General features: G+C 43.9%; 2 protein-coding genes across 13 annotated transcripts in view; one reads left to right on the top strand and one right to left on the bottom strand.

Annotated features, from left to right (window-relative positions):
* The window catches only part of LOC118511392 (leucine-rich repeat extensin-like protein 5), an 89,216-nt gene that overhangs the window by 24,007 nt on the left and 45,308 nt on the right, over positions 1-19,901 (bottom strand). Inside the window, exon 2 of the mRNA XM_036054422.1 lies at positions 5,183-5,438. The gene's annotated coding sequence lies outside the window, so the exon portion shown is untranslated. The remainder of the gene's footprint in view (positions 1-5,182; positions 5,439-19,901) is intronic.
* The window catches only part of LOC118511390 (protein vein), a 51,947-nt gene continuing 42,219 nt past the window's right edge, over positions 10,174-19,901 (top strand). For 2 of the 12 annotated variants that reach the window (XR_004906146.1, XM_036054409.1), the window contains exons 1-2: positions 10,174-10,617; positions 16,618-16,875. The gene's annotated coding sequence lies outside the window, so the exon portion shown is untranslated. Of the gene's footprint in view, positions 10,737-15,777; positions 15,797-15,995; positions 16,438-16,617; positions 16,876-19,901 lie in introns of those variants that run through there. The other 10 variants (XR_004906147.1, XM_036054410.1, XM_036054421.1 and 7 more) reach the window with 9 other exon arrangements.

The raw sequence follows: 19,901 nt of genomic DNA, 5'->3' as shown, positions 1-19,901 counted from the left end.
TCTGCTCATGCACGGAGGATGCACTGGACGTTGTTAGTGCCGTGGACTTGTTGAGCTAATAGCCGGGAGCCTATATTTTTGGAATGCCCTCGTCTCGGTTCGTCCCGCCCCTCCCGTTCCGTTTGCTCACTCCGGTAAGCGCCAACCGTAATTAGCCGTGATGAATAGTCGATGAATCATCTCGTTCGACTTTGAATTGGTGGCAGAAAGGCGGCACACGTGGGATGAACCGTTTTGGAAGCTAGAACCTGGTTTGGTTGGCCAAATAAATTGCTCGAGCAAAACAGAGTGGGACTCTACATGTTTAGCTTTGGGCCCACTGGTTGATGCGATGTACGAGCATGGTATGTATGCGATGAGTAGATGCTGATGCAATAGATACATCATGTATTTTCTTGGAAAAAGACACGGATGTAAAATGGCTCTCGTTTTCTAGGAAGAATTTAACTTCATATGTGTGAAAATTACATTTTATCGTCTGTTTACCACGTGACGTGACGTGACGCGGTGAAACACCTAGCGCCTCCATGGAGGATAATGACTAATTATTATGGATGGTACAGGTCATTTATACCTGGACCTGGGGTGAATTTCTTAAGGCCTTAATATATGAATAGATAAATTAATATTTAGAAAAGATTTCAAATTAAAAAACAAATAATTGGTGGACTTAGATTGCACGTCATCGTATTTTATGCGGTTTATGTAGTGAGCTACTCATGTTGTAATAACAATGAACCACTATCTCTGGAAAACTGAAGGTCTGTGGGCTTTAAGCTTACGTTCCTTGGGTCAAAGGGTAGAATAATTGATCCACATGGTAATGAAGATCCATATCCAGGACAAGCACTGGATGCGTAGATTAAGGACAAGTTCTGGATTCTTGTAGAAAATCTTCAGCCGAAGAAAAAAAATCCAGCCTATCAAAAAATCCAGATACTCCATACTCCTATTTTGCCACCATACTCCTATTTTGCATCCCTTTTCAGGGGGTTACGAAATCATTCTGTAATTACGTCTCGGCAATATTGACGATTACTAAATGCTCAATTCACCCTCGGAAACCTAAATTCACCCTCGCCCTAAACGCCCTCGGAGTCAAGTCTATTTCCTCGTAATCAAATCTGATTTGAAACGATTTCTGAGAATAATCTCTAGCATTCTCAAGAGTCACAATCACAAAAGCACTCTGCCAAAAAAATTGATTGCTAGCTTATCCCCCCTAAGCTCTCTTTTGCTCAATCTCTCTACGCACGCAATAAATTGAAATGAAAAGGAGCGTTGCGTATTTATTTACCTTTAATTTCGCACTAGTTTTCCTCTTTTTTAACCGAGCATCACGCCGATGTAGTTTAACTCCCTTGCGGAAAAGCATTCTCATACATACACACACACATATACACTCTAACCCGTCTCGATCGGAAATTATTCACTCCCACGGGGAAAAAAAGAGTAGATCGAATGGACAGTTTGCGAATCCCTTTGCATCTTGGTACACACACGCGTGCGATCGTCAAAAAAAAAGGTGCGATGAAGCATTCGACACACTCCCATTGGGAAGAGTTTTCCACTGGTGTCGATCGGCCCGACGCAAAAGATAAACAAATGGGGGGTTTTTGCTTTCCGTTAAAACGGTTCAGGTCATTCGCCGGGTCCAACGCTGTGGCGCCACGCGGCGTTTACACCGGAATCTGGGCGTCTTACGGGCAAAATTCCACACTTACTCCGGCACGGTTGGCTCACAACCGGTTCGGAGGATGTGCAAAAAAGGGGGGGGGGGGGGGGCGGGAGGAGGAGAAGTCTACGGAAACATCAACAACGAAAGGGAAAACTTTAATGGTCCGGAGGAGGGGGGGGGGGAGGGGGACTGGGAATGGTCAGAAAATGTGGAGAGAGACCCCTTGGAAGCCAACATCAAAACCGAAAGGAACGTTTGCGGTTTATATGCGCTGTGTTGAATTGTGCATGGCAATAGTGTGTAAGCTAGAGCTGTACCGGTGTCCATGTCCATTATCAGCTGCTACTGGCGCCTGTCGGACAAACATTTTCGGCACGTGTTTGCTTTGCATGTGTGTGTGTGTGAATGGCAATTAATTTTTGGCAAACTTTCGTAATCGGTTCAAACGGCTAAGGAAATGAGCGTATTAACGGGAACGAGATAGGAATGGCATTAGGTTTTTCTAGAGCAGTTGGCAACAATCAGCGGTTGCGAAACCATGCATTGCTTTGAAGTAACAAGCGCATTCTAATTATGCAATTATTACACAAGATGTGTTTTATTTCTTTGCTTTGAAATGTTTTTGTTATATTTTTCGTTCAGGTTTAATATCACCTTAATAACACATCAGAATCAGTATTATTAAGGATGATCAGGGATGTTTAGAATATGGTTGGAAACCTTTTTCAAGGATAATATAGTGTCTCTATCTCCCTGCTCCTACTCATCCAGTTCAAGGTGTATGCAGAAACGTACAACATCTCTACAAATATTTGACATACAAAACTAGTTAGGTTCGAGTCTCAAAATTCCTGACGAGATAGGATAGGCTTATTAATCAGGCCGTTGAATGCTGTAACGACAGTTTCCTAAAATTACCCTGAAGTACACGAGTACTTTAAAAAGAGATGTGGATTTGCAGCTTTTCAAGCATCTGCATAGACAGGGAGACATAGATTCTCAGAAGATGCTCAGAAGGATTTTTGGCCCCGTATGTGTGGAAGGACAATGGAGGAGCCGCTACAACGACGAGCTCTACGAGCTGTACGATGATCTCACTATCGTACAGCGCATTAGACTCGCCAGGCTCCGGTGGGCTGGTAACGTCATGAGAATGACACCGGACGACCCAGCCCGTAAAGTCTTTTTAGGCCGTCCACAAGGACAGAGGAGGCGTGGTAGGCCCAAATTGAGATGGAGTGATGGCGTTGATGCGTCCGCCAGAACGGCCGGGATAACGGATTGGCAGACGACGGCGCTGAACCGTGAGCGGTATCGAGGATTGTTGCAGCAGGCCAAGACCGCAAAGCGGTTGTAGCGCCTGATAAGTAAGTAAGTAAGTGGTCAATCAGGATCCATGTTAGATAGTTTCTACCTGCGAAAGATTACCGACAAAGAAGAGGATAATTCGCATTCAGAGAGTAAGTACTACATGGAAGCATATTGGGAAGGTTGATTTTGCTTTTTGACAAGGGGACATCTCGTCGTGCCAACTCTAGGATTGCAGTATCTTTTCGACCGTATGTATCGAAGTTACTTTTTACTTTACTAGTTACGAAGTTAAGCTTTTTGCAGGAACCCGTGGTTCTTTGATAACCCGAGGTACTAGGTCATTTGAACACCCGAAGTACTAGCGATTTGAGCTCAACTGAGATAAAACTTGCAAAGCTGCTCATTTCTCTAGGAACAGTTGCACCTAGCGCCTTGCAAGTCGTACGTTAGGATATACATTCTGACAGAACTTGAGCTACAGTGCTCTAGTGCATTTAACATCAAGTTTTCCGTTGCTTGTATTTGACTTACTCAATTGGCTTGTTCTAGCATCCGCTAGTGGTCATCCGCTATAAGGGACATCGCCTCAGCTGTACAGTTCGTCATGTTGCGAACTTGAAGTCTCTAAAGGGAACTGAGTACTCATATATTTGCAATCATATATTTGCATAATATTTGGTCGTGTAAACTGTAATAGAATCTTCTCGGGAATCCTGATTCTAATGTTAAATTATCCACAAAAAACCCCCCCGATTTTCGTCTAACAATCCAAATGAAAAATGGTAGCCCGATGCTTTCTTCTGCAAACACACAGATCTAACCCAGAAAACATGACCAGACGTTTGCTAGTAAATTCGCTGCGTAATGTGATCTACGCTGGTTTGTGAACTAGAAATAGCTCTCTTTATCTCCCCCTCCTTCTCTTCTTCTCGCTCCCCCCCCTCCTTTGCCACGGGACACACAGCGTTGACCCATACTTCCTTAACCACCGCCATTACACTGCCTCCCATTTGCTCGCAACATGCCACCAAGGTGATCTCACCGCGAACCGTTTTTGTCAGTAGTCTTACGCCGCCGGAGTACATGATCTTGGCACGGGTGCGATCTACTTTTCGTCTCTTCGCAAAACCGCTCTAGACATGACAGTGAGTCAGAAGTTAGCGAGAAAATGTAAACATATCACGTTTTTCCTTTCTCCTCCACCTCGTCTCCGACACACAGACAGCCACCCAACGCACCAAAAAAGAAAACTGTAGACGGCTTCTGCATTTGACTGCATGGTTGTATGCGGTTGGGGGTTTTTTGTTTTTGCAAAGAACAACAAAACAAACACCCAACCCGAAAACAAGCACATCAAGTCAAATTGGAAATAAAACAGGTAAGTCCGAATATTGAGCACAACCACAGGACATACAGCTCACACTGGGAGCGGGGAGAGGAAGAAGAAACCATCATTAAGCAAATGGGCAAAGAAATCAGCCGGCCGGATCGGAAAATGAAGCGATTAAGATGGGAGACAGTCAAAACAAAAGCATAGCAACAAAACAGTTTAAAGTTGACGAAAGGAAAGGAAACTACAACATTTCGTAGTATACACCTCCTGACGCATTCCTTTGCCGTGAGGATGGTCATCACCCGGCACGATGAAGCAAGAGGTTGCGAGATGAAATGAGTAAAAAAATGCACACACTAACACAACCTTAACTAAGTCACGTAAAGGTAGGAAAAATGGGTGCATCTCAGCCATCGTAATCACACGCGGATGGTCGTAAATATTTCATCAAAATAAATTTGTCATTAAGTTGGCTTATACTTGCAAGTTCAGAATTTTAAAACAAAGCAAAAATGTGATACGGATGAGAAAAGAAGCAGATGACAGCAAAAGAGAATAAATTGCATCTGGAGCAAGCAGAGATAAAATAAAATAAAGATAAAATTGAAATAAAGAAAAATTGAAAGTAAAAATAGGGTTTTAAATACAAATAGTAAAATATAAGTGATAGCTTTAAAAATTTAATTCAACAAAATTCATTGATAATAAGAACAAATTAAGTAAAAGATCTTAAATTAAAGATTAAATCAACGAGCTACCACCGACCAAACACACCATGAAGACCGGGGCATTAATGAGTGGATAAACCATCCATTTGTATGACAGACCACCTCGCGTGAAAAATCACTAACAATACTTACCTCAGAATTTTGCGTAAGTGGAGCGCATCCCGAACAAAACAAGAAACACCAACCTGTCCACACCAATCGCACTGGGGTTTCTCAGCCGCAGGTCTGCTGAGTCAGCCGCCGCTTAAGACGGCCGCCAGTTTGGCGTACGTTTTCTGAATGAAAAATTCTCGAATTTCAAAAACCACCAGTGGGTGTCAGCTACCGGCCAGCCAGTCCCGGTGTCCACCACGATTACGATCGCGGGTGGAATGAAGCGGGCCTCAACCTGCGCAAAGAGAACCGAAAACAATAATGAAATCATTAAGATTTGCAGAGCGAAAGGCAAAATAAAAGGTAATAAAAATAATAAGTTGCTCATTTTTATACTACGTCTTTCGGTGCCTTCTTCCGTCCTGCACACATCGGTGTAGCTATGGGACAGCTATGGATAAAGCGCGATGGGAAGAGTTTAAAGCAATGATCGCATTAAAAAAAAACAATCGCACACACAAACACACGACATCGTCTGCACGCAATGCATGTGTGCATCGGTACGATGCCAGACTGAGCCGAGAGCCACACTCTGGCTCTGCTCAGCACCCGAACACCGAGGACAAATTATGACGCTTATAATTCAGCGAGAAATTTATTGCGAATGCACAAAATCAGGTGCATCCAGTGCAACCGGCGTGGGATTCTGTGCCAACGATAGTGCCGGAGAGCAGCAGGCCGGACCAGTGCAACCGTGAATTCTTAAGTGATGCAGCAGACAGCCAGCCAGCCAACCAACCGGAGCTTAACTGGATTAACTAATTTCGTTTCCACGAGTGCGACGCTTCCGTGGCGGATTTGGTTTTAATGTGCAAATGAAATCCGCGCATCATCGCAGCGCAAAAGAAACGGACAGGATAGAAGGTACTATCACGTCCACTAGGCACAACATTTCGGGCGTTCCACGCTAAGCTTGAGCAATCTCGTTTTTCAAATGGGTGATTTCGTTCTGGGAGGGCGGTTTGTGTGTTTTTTGTTGTTGGTGCAGTGCTGCAAATCAGCTGCAAATGATGAGGTCAGTCTGCAAATGATGAGACAGTTGTTTGCAGCTGACGAACGTATTGGGAAGATTAGTGCAAACGAGATGGAAATATGCATTATGTGTTTACCATGAAGAAGGCTCTTATGCTTCATTAGCAGCTATTTGCCATTCTTGTTATCATTCATCATGGGTCGTTATTTTATCGGAATTAAGCAGAATACTAAAACTGATTAATTCGCTAATGAAGACAGGTCAGAAATAACTATCTTATCAGTGAAGTTACAAATATGTATTAATTCTCTAAGCTGTGTTGATATCTCTGAAGTTATGCAATACATATCAACACAGCTCTAATAAAGCTAATTCCAAGGATCAGGTACTTCAAAGGTCTCCAATGGTGTCTACAGCGGATATCCGATATTAGAACTGCAGGATTAAAAGATATTTTAGCACCAGAGATACGAAAAACCTAGCTATAACTAGATAATAGAAGAGATATGGATTCATGCTTGCCATTAAAAAAAGGTCTGCATAACTAGAGCTTACCTAGCGCAAAAGGCAGCAATGATCTTGGGAGTTGCACTTGGTAAATGATGCATCCAGGGAGAGATCATTTGGTGCCATTTTCAGATATGTGATCACCACACAAAACCATCGGGCAACTCTATTTGCTCTATTTGATTGTAATCCTATCATCAAGATCTTTAGGATTTTCTTTCCTTCTGCTTCATTTTGAGTACAGAAGCCAGCAGATAGATCTAGAGGTCCTACCAGTTGTAAGAGACCACCAGAGTTTACTGGTCTGTTACAGTTTCAATGCTGATCTAGTTTGGAGTTAAACTCATAGTAGACATTGAATTAATATTAAGACAAGATTAGACATTCTTCCGATATAATTACCATGTATATCTACGTAAAATCCCCGGTTTATCTAAATGATGAACGAACTCAAATGCTGAGTTTTCCATTTAATAAATTAGTTGCGTGTTAATAAAACAGCGATAAAACTTTCGTTAATCAGAATAACCTTTCCAAGGCGTCGTTCACGCAGTAAATCGGCTTTCTAACTCCACTTAAACCACTCGACTCATCAAGACGCAAACGAGCTCTCTTGAACCCGCCAAATCATCTCCGTTCGAGTGGTGACGCGCTACTATCTAAACACCCACTTTCCAACCCCGCATATAGTGGTTTTCCCACACCAAAAACCTTCCCGAGACACCCACTTGACACACTCACATCGGCGACCCCCTATCATGTTATCAATTTGTTCCGATTTGCCACTTCGGAACTCCAGCGGAAAAACGTTCGCTCGTAGGCGGAAAATGCCAACATGCCACATTACATCGAACAAAAAAACACGGTGGTCGTTTGGTTTTCTTATGCTTTGTTTTGGCACTTTGGGTCTCTGCAATAGGATGTTGGTGCTATTGCTTTGCTGCTGTGCCGGGGATTCTCGCATGTTTGATCGCCCCTTCAAAGCTTATGTTTTCTATTTTGCCTTTTTTCTTATGTCCCCTAGAACTTGCTCGCATTGCTCAAGACTTCTACTAGGTCCTATCGGGGGAAAAAAAGGAAAAAAAGAGAACCAACGTCGTGTGTGTTTGTACCCAAAATTGGACGTCCACTTTGTGGTGTGTTTCCGTCTCAGTGATCGCGCGCGCAAAACTTCTAGTCGTGATGAGGCAGCCGATATTCCGTGTACGAAGGCCTTGGGTGTGAGGAACTGTCATGGGCCACAGGACGCACACGCGTAAAGCGCTTTATTTCGCTCGCCGTTCCAACCGGCCGTGTAGCGACCGAAACTGCGAGTCACTCGACGACGACTACGGCGGCGCGCGCGCGCACAGGAAGACTTCTCGGGCTCTGCTCGCGTTTCTCCAGCGCTGCGTTCCGGTTGGCCGGCCACGCTTTGGCGTGTGTGTGTTTGTGCGGTTGGCTGTTGTGGGGACAGGGGGCGCCTGCCGGTAGCTAACCGGGCATTGCGGCTTTTATGCTACTCCGTTTTGGCCAGTTTCGGAAGCGGCGATGATGACCCCGCGGCAAACCAAACAAAAAACACACACACTCACAACAACGCCGGCGTGCATCCAACCGATCGACCACGATTAAAAGTGTTGAAGGGAGTTTAAAGAGGGAGAGCGGGTTAAAAGGGTGGTGGAGGGATGTTGGACGGACGACGGAGCCGATTCTGGTAGGGGTTGAGGTGTGTGAACGTTGGTGGTTGGTTGGTGCAATTGTGGCGGATCGATATAAAATTCGCTTTTTACTTTCGCTAATGCGTTCGCTAGAATTTTAAGCAGATCGATCGACAAATGCGATATAATAAGATATAATTTTTAAAAACCTAATTAAGACGGTGTAGTAATTGGTAGTTTTTTTAAACATACAAAAAAAAAAACATTTGAAACGAAAAAAGCGATAGTTTAGATATTTAAGAACTCATCAATTATTCTCAAACTACAAACGCAACACTACTCATAACAGTGATGAACAAAAGAATAAGATCACCTTCATATTTGATTTTTTAAATAACTGCATTCGACATTTTTTAGTTTCGAAGCATTGGCTATGCCCTTAATTTGTATTGCAATTTTGTTTTCATCAAGTTTCAAGTAAAAAAGAAACTTGCCGACAAAACTACAGCGAGGGAAACTAGAATACAAACACCTAATTATTTAAAATCGTAAATTTAAGGTTATTATTCGGAAAAAATCAATTCTGAGTATCTTTTTGTCATTCACATGAAAATATGACCAAAACATATAATAATATACAATAAAACCAATTTAAAATTCGAACAACATTTTTGTTTTCCTTCTCTTTCTATTTTGTAATTATATCGACAGTTTGATCGATTTTTTACGTTTTTAATTATACATTCTGTTTTACGGTTTGACCGATTGTTAATTATTTTTGTTTGTAGCCATTTGATTTAGAAAAATTAGAGGTTGATGATATAGTTTTTTCCCAATTTTAGTATGATTTTATCGAGTAGAAAAGTATCGAAAGCAATAATGGTAAAATTCTTATTCTATTGTTCATCACTGTATACAAATTTTGTAATATCCAAGCCTCCCCGTTTTTCAGTCATCAAATTTTGGGAGGAGCCATTAAAAAAAATAAATTGATAAATTGATAGATGGTACAATTTTGTTGTATCACAAAGCTTGATCCGGTTTCAAGCAGAATGGGTCAAAAACTGAATTAAATTTTTTTTTATTAATTTGATAATATCCTCATTTTTTCCAAAATCCTCAAGTAATAATTTCCAACAAAAAGAAAAACAAAAATGCCTAGAATATTGGCACCATTAAATAATTTTTACTATTTAGGAGGTCTTATTTTATTGTCCATCACTGTAGATAATCTATATCCGATCTTATATTCATTTTAAAAATACATCAGCTGCGCCTTTTGCCTTTAAAAAAAATCATAAACGAAAAAATGATAATAAAATCTTTTCACTCGTGTTGCTATAGTTTTCCCCTCCAAAAACTATTAGTCAAAATTTTCCACGCTTATCACAATATCTGCCAACGGATGCGAAACATATGTGGCATGTGGCGCGTGCTTCACCATCCATAAGAAATCGAAGATCGATCAATCCATTGCAACCTCACATAGCGATAGAGCGAGTGAGAGCAAACACTACGTCTGTGTAAGTGAGCGACCGCTTCGATCGATCCACGCGAAGACCGACCTTTTGCAGCACTCAGGAAAAATCTTTAAGAAAAGTGAGTTTTACACGCAGGGAAAAGAAAACTCAACCCCACAACGACTGCTCTCGCGCTCGCAGGGATTTAATTTTTCTCTCCCACATTAATCACTCCCACTCTCGCGCTCTTTAAGTTTCCTTCAACGAGGTGTCGCAAGAACTGCCGCACTCGGTGCACTCGCGTCACTCACATGAGGATCTCAACGCTCACGGCCAAGTGAGTGGCCATCAACCGCGGGCGCAGTTTTCTGCGAATTCGAGTTTTTCCGATTCAGTTTCATTTGGTTCGCCGAGCTGCACGCAAGTTCCGAAGAACGAATGCTGCCACCCCGTGTGTAAACCCACCACCTTTCCCATTTCCCACTTCTGCCGTGTAATAGTTAAAAAAAAGAGAGCAAAAAGGAGCAAAAAGTAATAAGAGGCCAGCAGTGTGTCCGAGTGTGGCCCCGAAAAGCCTCAGGTTTTTGGTTTTTTTTTCGTAATTTGATTTCGGTGGGTAAATGATAAAGTGCACCGCTTGGTTAAAGTTGAAAAGCGAGTAAGGAAAAAAACATAAATGAATGTCTTGTTAGTAAAGAAAAAGATGGAAGTTTAAATTAGTAAAGTGTTCGTGTGTGTGTGAGAAAGCAAGAGCAGTGAAAAGTTGCTTTTTTAAAAGCAAAGTGATTAAAGTTTACAGTAACGTGTGCTTATGACGGTGCTTCAGATCTTCAGGTGAAAATCATACAAAAATGTAAAGTGATGTTATGAATATATAGGTGCTTATGCTGAGTGATGATCATGCAAAGTGAGTCCCCGTGACAGTGAAATGGAAAACGGAACGAAAACGAAAGGTGATTTATGACACACTTGTTTCGACTTCGATCGTTCGTGCGTGATCTGTGAACCGTAATCGAACTGTGCCGGCATGGACGACACTCTGAGGCCTCCTGGACTATCTCATGGTCTGTTTCGTAAAAATCGTAAAGACCACATAGTTCTAGCTCGTCTATTTTATCACGTGATCGTGCCCTAGTTGTTACAAATGGCGTGTTGTAAGTGTTTCAACAAATCAATGCTAATATCCCACGTTTCTCCATTTTCCGGCCTTTTTGGACGTTCATTTCCTCCAAACACCGACGGAAGGGTTTTTTTTTCATTTCAAGTTTGGAAAGTGATCGTTTCCGGGTTTCCGGGTGAAGGTTCTCCTTCGATCTGCTCGAAATGAAAAGGAGCCGCTAACCTGTGTACAACATCATCCGCAGGTGGGTACAGGTGCGAAAAAGGGTGCGCGCGGTGGGCGCTCTTTTGATGCCTTGTGATTATTTATTTAATTATTCACTTACTCGCCTTCCGTCTTGCGCAACCGTTCGCACATTCGGGCTGGTGGAAGTACTTAATTCTGGCTCCTTAATCAGTGGCCTCTGCTCCGCTGCCCGACCGTTCCTCCGTATTGCCGTTCATTTTCCCGCTTTCCATACACACCTCGAGAACCGGAACCAGAACCTTTCGGTGTGTTCGGCGCACGGTACAGTGTGCCGGGAGTGCGCATGTGTGTGTGTGTACGTGCAGCAGATCACGGGCAGAACTCGATCCACACTGGCATCGGTTTGGAGATCGGTTCTCGGTTGAGTAATTATATAATTTTCAAGTTCATACACACATAGCTCGGAAAACCTGTACACTGTTGTGGCGGTGGCCCACGGTACGCGTGGTACATATGTTGCCTCGCCATCGAAACCGTTCGTTCGTTCCGTGATGGACGGTTGCGTGCGGACTGGATGTTGGAAGAAGTAGAGAGAGAGAGAGAGAAAAAACCGCTGCTCAGAAAATAAGCAAACAGAACGCTCACGGGTTCAGTCGTGATCGGTTCCTGTATCCAGAGTTAGGTTAATCAAAACTAGAAACAGTGCTAAAATGCACCAAACTTGAGTTGAGTTTCTGGCATCGCTTAATTGATTCTGATCACCGAAACAGTAGTCCTGATCCTGATGTATTTAACAGAACTCTTAGGTTAATGTGAACGTACACGAATTTAACACCTTTTCCCTTTTCTTTTTCTTCGTCATAAAATCGTTCAAATACACATTAAAAAAGATTTGATAAAAGTTAAGAAAAGACTTAATTAAAATAAAAATTGTTTACACAAACTAAAAAGTGATTAGCGGAGTAATTACAACATATATCAATCAGCTGTGATCGATTTCGATATTTCTGTTTAATATTTTTGAATTAAATAGCTCTTTTCTCAATGTCTGGGATCGATAAGTAATGATGTACAAAAAAATATACAATCTTAGTGCGTGTCTGCAAACGTTCCTAAACATGCCGATTTCAGACTTCAGTTCATCTAGCTGTTGCATCCAACTTCTTGAGATTTTTTTAAAATCCTGTTCCTAGAAGGACATTTCACACTGAAAATGCTGTTAAATGCTTCTTACGAAACTGAAATACGGTTTGTCTAAAGACGCTCCACAAAATGAGTTTGCTCAAGTCAAGACCAGGTATTAAATCTCGCCTGGATTGACTATCCAGCTACAACTAACTGCAGGAAGAAAGAATTCATGAGCTGAGACTTCTTAAAGTATGAGTGCCATAGAAAAAGAAAACGAAGAATGACGGTATAAATTCTCCATTAGTCTTTTAAATTTTTTGATATATTTTTTTCACTGGTTATGGTTAATTTTTTTTTTAATTAATTGCCACCTATGATTATATTATATCATAAAGAATGTGTAGACAGTAATGTCATCGCTTATAGTTGTGTTTGACAGTAACGCCAGTAACGCTTGTCGTATAGACTGTAACATATTGTGATAATTAAAATTACTTCAACATAGACCTAAACAGTGAAAAGTTTGTTACAGATATCAGATTGATTACTCTTTTCCGTCACAACGATCATGATCATGGATAATCGCTGCAGATAAGAACTTATTCTACTTTCTTTTTAAATTGAAGGAGTTTTTCATGGTCACTATTTGACCAACAGTGCGAGATGAGCATTGCCTTCATTCAACTAGAAATCAGGTACAACACAGAATTGTCAAGGAAGACCCAAAAGAAGTAAAACCAAACACACACACGCGCGCGTGTCCAAATTCAATCAATCTCAGGCTCAACGATGTCGGTGGTGGTTCCCCATAATTCATCTTGCTCACTTACCCACATTTGCCAATATATATATAGATATATCGATATCAATCTAACTCTGATCAGTTCCGGATATATGTTTTTTTTTCTCTCTGCTTTTTTCGTTTCTTTACGCTTTTTATTTCCCACCGCTCCACCCGCCGCTAAACCAATTGATCCGTTTCCTTTCGTTTCCTCACCACGCACTGAAACGATAGGATCTCCGCTTCGAGGTGTTTTTTTTTTGTTTGCTTCTTCGAGTTTTACTACACCCATCATTTCCATCACATTATTGACCATTTGGGGACGAGAGAAAGAGAGGGAGCGAGCACCCGCCGAGAGGGTGGCAAAAGGGGAGGGCACAGTCGAGCCCACCGATAATTATTCAATAAAGGCCTTTTCGCGCTGGTTTGGTTCCGGCGGGGCGCAGTACCACTACTGCACTGGCGGCCGCATAAATCCGTTGCTCGCGGAATCGCCCTGGTGCGCGGCGCAACACCCGAGAGGAGTCTATTTTCGGTTACAATTATCCGTGTTTGCTTTCGTCTGGCAAATTGATTTATTTGCTTCCTTTCCTCCCTCCCCCCCCGGGCGACAAGCGGGCGGAAGGCGCGATTTCGCGAGATCAACGTGTGAAGATTTTCGCGGAAGGAAACCGCAAACCCGGAGACCAGGCGAAGAACAGGCCATGCTTGGGCAGGAGAAGAAACCGCACCAAGGTGGCCACCGAACCGAAATGTTGGGTGATCGTGCGCGCGCGCACGCACGCCTGGCACTCGTCTCGCCGCCGGCTTCTAATAATTTCGAACGCCCGTTCGAGACGAGACCTCCGAATGCTCCCTTGATATGCGAGTGCGTGTGTGCGCCGTGTACGTATGCTGAAGCATGCAGCATATATGAGCTAGTCCTGCTCTTCCTCCATCGCATATGATGTAGCTGATGGGTGATGTGATTCCGGCGACCGTAACGCCACTACTCGACTCTCGCGCTGTGTACAGTGTCTCACACGCGCCTCCCAGTTGTCCTCCGCGGGCGTGTGTGTGTGTGTCCGTGCGCGGTTTGGCCAGTGTGCCAGTGTTGTGCAAAGTATGGTGCCGTGCGTGTCTGTGTTCGGCGGCGGGGCCATGTTCTACAGAGCACGGAGCACAACGGACCCGAACAGCAGCATAAAGGCAAATGGCTGTGTGTCTGAAATGTAAATATAGATCGCGGGTGCAAGCGAAAAGCGAGAAAAATCATCTCGACCCGATGCGCCCGATCCCCACCCCGCCCCGGTAAAGCATTTTTCCCGGAGTGTGAACCTGCCAAGCCTGCAACATTTCCATCACACAGCCGCTTCATGTCCCGGACCCCGGAAAAGGCTGGGTAATAAGGGACGAACCAGAGCAGCGGGAAGAGCGTTTGAGGTGTCTGAGATTGAGATTTGGAAGTTGTAAGCGTGTGTGTGCTTGTGTTTTTTTTTGTTAAAGAAAAAACCCCAACTTTTTCTTGGTCCAGTTTTTCCAACCACCATCAAAACCCAGGCAGCAGCATCAGTTTGTCATTTCAATTTGTCCGAGCGATCACAACTGGCGCGTATGTCACGCTCACCGGTGTGATTTATGATTCTTTGGGTCAGTCTTCAAGAATCCATCAAATCATTGTACATTTTAGGAATTCGTCCCAAATTTTCCTCGATGTCTTATACGCATCTATCAACACTTCTGGTTGCGATCGAGAGAGCATAAATTAGCTGCGGGATAAGTTATGTACTCTAGAGCAGCAGAACGGAAATAAACAATAAACAGCCAATAAGGATAGGTTTGTTGATCATAATTTCTGCGCGAATATCACGGAGCAGTTACCTGGTTTCTGAACACATGAGTACGACAAGAACCAGCTGGCTCCAATACCTTGTATCAATGTTTGTTGAAAACCCCCGCAATTTTTCATGAACCGATTCGATCGCAATCGATTACCGGCAGCAATGGGATGAGAGCATCCAAGAAGACGCTCACTCACTCGATCTCAGATCTGGCTGCGTGAGAACAGTGGAAAACCGTACATCAGAAATTAGAATTGGAAATTAGAACGATTGGAAAAGATTGTGGAGATTTGTTGCGCACTGCATTAGCATGTCTACCAAACGGGGCATGAAGACGCTATTCAAACAATATGAGTTACAATTTTACGTAATGAACAGAGTGCAGTGTACAGGCGTGAGCGTACAATCAATTTGCCCTCACGCTTGGTGAGACAGTCCGACCAGACCGCGCGGTTACACACAACAGGTAACTCATGGGTTTCCTTCATGGGCTGGCCTTCAAATTTTCACACCACACGACCACCGACTGACCGTACCGCGCTGCTTACCGGATCAGTCCGGCTGACCCAACCACGCGCGCCAATCCCCATCATCGTCATCATCGTCATCTCCAAAAAGCCGAAAGCAAAAGCAAAAAAAAAACCCGCAGAAACTCTGCCGAAAATCATCCCCACATACGGGTGCGCGGCGCGCGCGATCGCGAATTCGACCGCGTGTGCGTGTGTTTTGTGTGTCTGCGAGAGTAGTGTGTGCGCGCGTGCCCTCGTTGTTGCGTACGCAAGAAGCGAACCGAACAAATTGAAGCAACCAACCCAAAGAAGAAAAAAAAAACAGTTAAAAAAGAGTGTCTCTTCGTCATCCCACCCGAAACATTCGGACCGATGGTGAGATGATCGTGCGAACTCTGCCTAGCTGGCTGGCTGGCTGGCCTGGTGCTGCGCTTTTCGGCCCAATGATTTATCTCTCGGAGGTTTCAGAGTAAAAGTCGTACCATTCGGACAAGTGTACCAATTTTTTTTTGTTGCTTGGCGAACAAGTAAACTGATGTGTGCTATACGAGCGAGTGTGTTTGTGTGTGTTTTGGAGGTGTTTTCGCACGTGGACCAGAACGATTAATGGGCGATCTTTAAGAACTTTAACCCATAAATAATGTATCTTGCTCGTTACATCAAGTTTACAGTAGTTTACGATAGGACACTACTCGATAGTAGTGAAATTAGTGTTAAAGCAGTACCTAAGATAACTTCACAAGGACTCAGAGGATTGAAGTGATGGGCAGTAAGTGATCATTGGATGCTTAAAAAACCATAATCCTTTAAAGGGAGTCTCGTGTCTCTTAACGCAAAACTGACCGATGTCTTGTCGCCTTTCGTCCTACGTCGCGACGGTTGAAAATAAAAATAAACGTCAAATCGATGCGCGCGCGAGTCCACCGTAAGCTGTCACTACGCCATCTAAGTGAACGTGAACGTGAAGAAGAGCGGCCATCAGCAGGGTGGTGTTGGTTGGTGCGTCGTGATTACTTGTTGGTACGGCGACTGGGCCAAGAGAGAGATCAGTGCTCAGTGCATTAGACAATGTGTCAAAGGATGTGTTGCGTGTGCGTGTGCGTGTTTCGGGTATATGAGGGTGTTGGATCACTGTTTACCTCCTCTCAAGATGATTGCATGATGAACGTCGCTCGTTAGATGTGTTGTGTCCCTATATATCCTCTGTGTGCATCTCGCGATCATCAATTTAGTGAAATAAACCGTCAAAGTTTAACGAATATTTAATTTTTCTTTTTTGCATCTCCACAGTCGATGAACAGAAAAAAAGTGATAAAGTGATTAAATGATTTACTTCAGAGCAAGACAGCACAGCATGACAGCTGTCAGTCAGGTCGCCACCTGTGTACTATTCTGAACCAATCATACTAACAATCGACGACCAATTCCAAGAAGGAATTGTGAATATAGCAGCGCGAGCAGTACGTAAAACCATTACCGATCCTCAAATCCCACAAACCACGAACAAATCGCGAAAACAGGCTTCATCACCGTGAAAATAAACCAAACGTAAGTTACCGCTGTTTCAACTCGCCTCTATCTACCATAGGCGCATTAGGTAGCCATCTAATCGCCATCTTTATATTGACCATCGACAAGAACGGGTGGGCGGTTTCGCTTGTGCGTTGAGCGCGTGGTTAGTAGTGGAGTGCATTACAAACTATTCTGTGATGCGGTGAAAATAGAACTTTTTCAATGCGTACTCCTCCCACCCGAGTGGCCGAGTTTTCTTGAACATACAACAGGCAAAAATAGGGGGTTGATCATCGCAGGCATCAATAACAACAACAACTAGAGACAACCCGATTGCGCTCAGACGATTCGTCTCCTTGAGAGATCAGCCTGTCTGACTCTGATTGATCGGTGATCACACCCACACGCACATGTGCTGCATTTAGATCGAAACCCACCAGGTGGGTGGATTTTTCGTGGTTGGCCAAATTCGTTTGCCATTTGCGTATTATTTTTTTTGTTCGAGTTATTTTGGTATCGATCGAAAAAAGGCTTCTCAGCGATGTCTCAGGAAATAGTGCTGGTGTTAGCTGATCTTGCTTTTCAAAACATTTATCCGCCGTTTTGAAGGGAAATCGTTCCTTCAAAAGATTCTTTTATCTCCCACATTCCCCCTTCGCATTCGGACATCCATTTGTTCCATATCCGTTGGACGCGAACTGCACACGAAGAGCAGTGCAGTGCGGATGATTTCATTGCACTTGTGCAGCTGCAATGCATTCGGGGCGTTGCACACAACCGCGCACAGTACAGTGCATTCATTGCACATTGCACGCTAGCGGAGTTGGATTAACGCGTCGGGGCTATGGGATGCACCCCCGGGGGGTGAAGACGAGAAACCCAAAGGGAACCCTGATGAGGCCGTTAAAATCTAAACGAACTCAAGAACCATCATTCGCTCTCTCTCTCTCTCTCTCTCTCTCTCTCTCTCTGTCTCTCTCGGAGTCTCGAGGTGTTGTTCCTTCTTATTTTCTTTCTCTCAATACACACCAAAACCGTCGTCATCGTCGTCGACAGCAAGAAAAGCCGTCAGATTTCCCAACCCGTCTACGATCGTGTGTGTGTGTGTGTGGGGCGGCGTTGCGTGACGATCGGCTGCGTGGAAAACCGAGGGTAATCAAAAAAGTCAAGAACTTTGGTGCGGGAAAACAGAATAAAAGATGAAAAGCTAGGACGAGAGAGAGAGAGAGAGAGCGCACACAGGGAAGCGATCTTTAATTTCGGATGGACACTTCTCGGGAAGGGGAAAAGCCGGGACGGTGAACGGTCGGAAAAAGCGGTGTGAAACGGAAGCCGGGAGGAAGGTAAAATTAAGCAGACACAGTGCGGCGCGGCAACCCTACGCGAGAGGGTGACGACGACGGCGACGACGGTGGGTTTTTGGGCGTAAAGATGCCCCTGTTTCTGTTTCATGTTTTTCACACTCGTTATTATGATTATCATCACCATTCATCATGCGTCACTAGACAGCATGTTTTAAAAACGTATAAGCTGCAGTGGCAGCAGCTACGGGAAAGGCTATGGTTAAAAACGAAACGGAAAAGAATTACCCTGTCGGGTGGAACGGGAAGGTTCTAGCCGTGGCACGTATCGGACCGTCGGGATCGTTTCGGTTCAGTAGGGTTTCGGTTGCGTTGGACATGGCCGTCCAACTGATGGTGGTTGGACGTTCGCATGGTGGTGGTGTGCTCGTGGTGACCCCAAAATAATGTAAATTGAAATTAAGTTGTGCAGACACAGGATACGATTCTTAGTGCGCTGAAGGCTTTGCACGTTTTTGCCTTTTACTTCAGGACAAGTGTATCTTTTTGTCCAAGGATCAGCAGTTGTTTGTTAGCTTCTTTGGTACTACAATTTCGACAAGTTCTAGGTTTCCCATTTCTGGAATCTTTGACATAAATTAGTAGCAGTTGAATGGTCGGTCCTGAGTAAGGGAGATGATACGGATAGGATTCGAGCTTTTGATCCCTTCCAACCTCTTGCCTTAGGATTATCCTAAACAGAATGAAAATTGAAAGCCCCCAACACCTCGAAGCTGAGTCAGAGGCCAAGTCAAGACATTATACGAGGCTCTTTATGGAGTTTATGGAAGCCCGTTAAATGATCGAAACTCACAGGACCCAACAATCAGCCTACTGGGAGATATCTCTTGGATCCTGTGAAAGCTAGGATTTCAAAGGCATTTGCTTAGTTTGCTTATACTACGATCCATTTCTGCCTACAAGATGGGTATTTTCGCAAGATCTAACGACGATCGATTTCTCCGAAGCTCCTAGTGATATTTCGAGCAAGAACAATATCAATAAAACAATACCACAACAACATTCCTCAGTAAGTTGCAAGAAATTCCTAAACGATAACTACGTCATTCACCTTCAAATAGCATGTAATATAAATATTGCGTCACCTGGAGCTGCATTTCCTATTTCCGGCCCTGAGCTAACACCAAATTCCAGTTCCGACTCATACACAGGTTCTAATAATAAGATCTGTTTTATTTAGTGCTCTTTCCCCCGAAAAATCCTTGTGGGTGGGGCAAAATTGTGTGTGCATGAAAAATAGACATAGATTCATACCCACGCCATTTGCCCACACACACTCGTTGACGAATCATGCCCAAAATTGACTCGTTCACCCGAATCAGCCGCCTACATTTAAACTGACCATCGGTATGTCCTGACCACCCCGCCAAAACATTTCCGCCGTAAAGTCTAGCACGTCGTCTCCTTGTTCTGCACAGGATGAGTGCAGACGCGCCAGGAAAATAGGGAACTGACGAGCCGAGCCGAGTGGTCAGGATGTTTTCTCGGTCGTCCCAGTTACGCGCGGGATCGTAAAACGGCGGTCGGAATTGCTCACGAGCGCAAAACCAATTTCGTACCATCCGTGCCCGGTGCAATTTCTCGGTAATGACACGAAATAAAGGTCCAAAAATAAATGCTCTCTTTGGGTTGTGCTGATGGGACTGGGAAGGGATCAAGGGGAAAGGGATGAGGTTAATAGACGCTATATAAACCACACAC

Source organism: Anopheles stephensi, chromosome 3, assembly GCF_013141755.1.
Source record: "Anopheles stephensi strain Indian chromosome 3, UCI_ANSTEP_V1.0, whole genome shotgun sequence".
NCBI lineage: Eukaryota > Metazoa > Arthropoda > Insecta > Diptera > Culicidae > Anopheles > Anopheles stephensi.
Note: the sequence above shows the minus strand (reverse complement) of the source record. Positions and strands in the feature narration are given on the sequence as shown.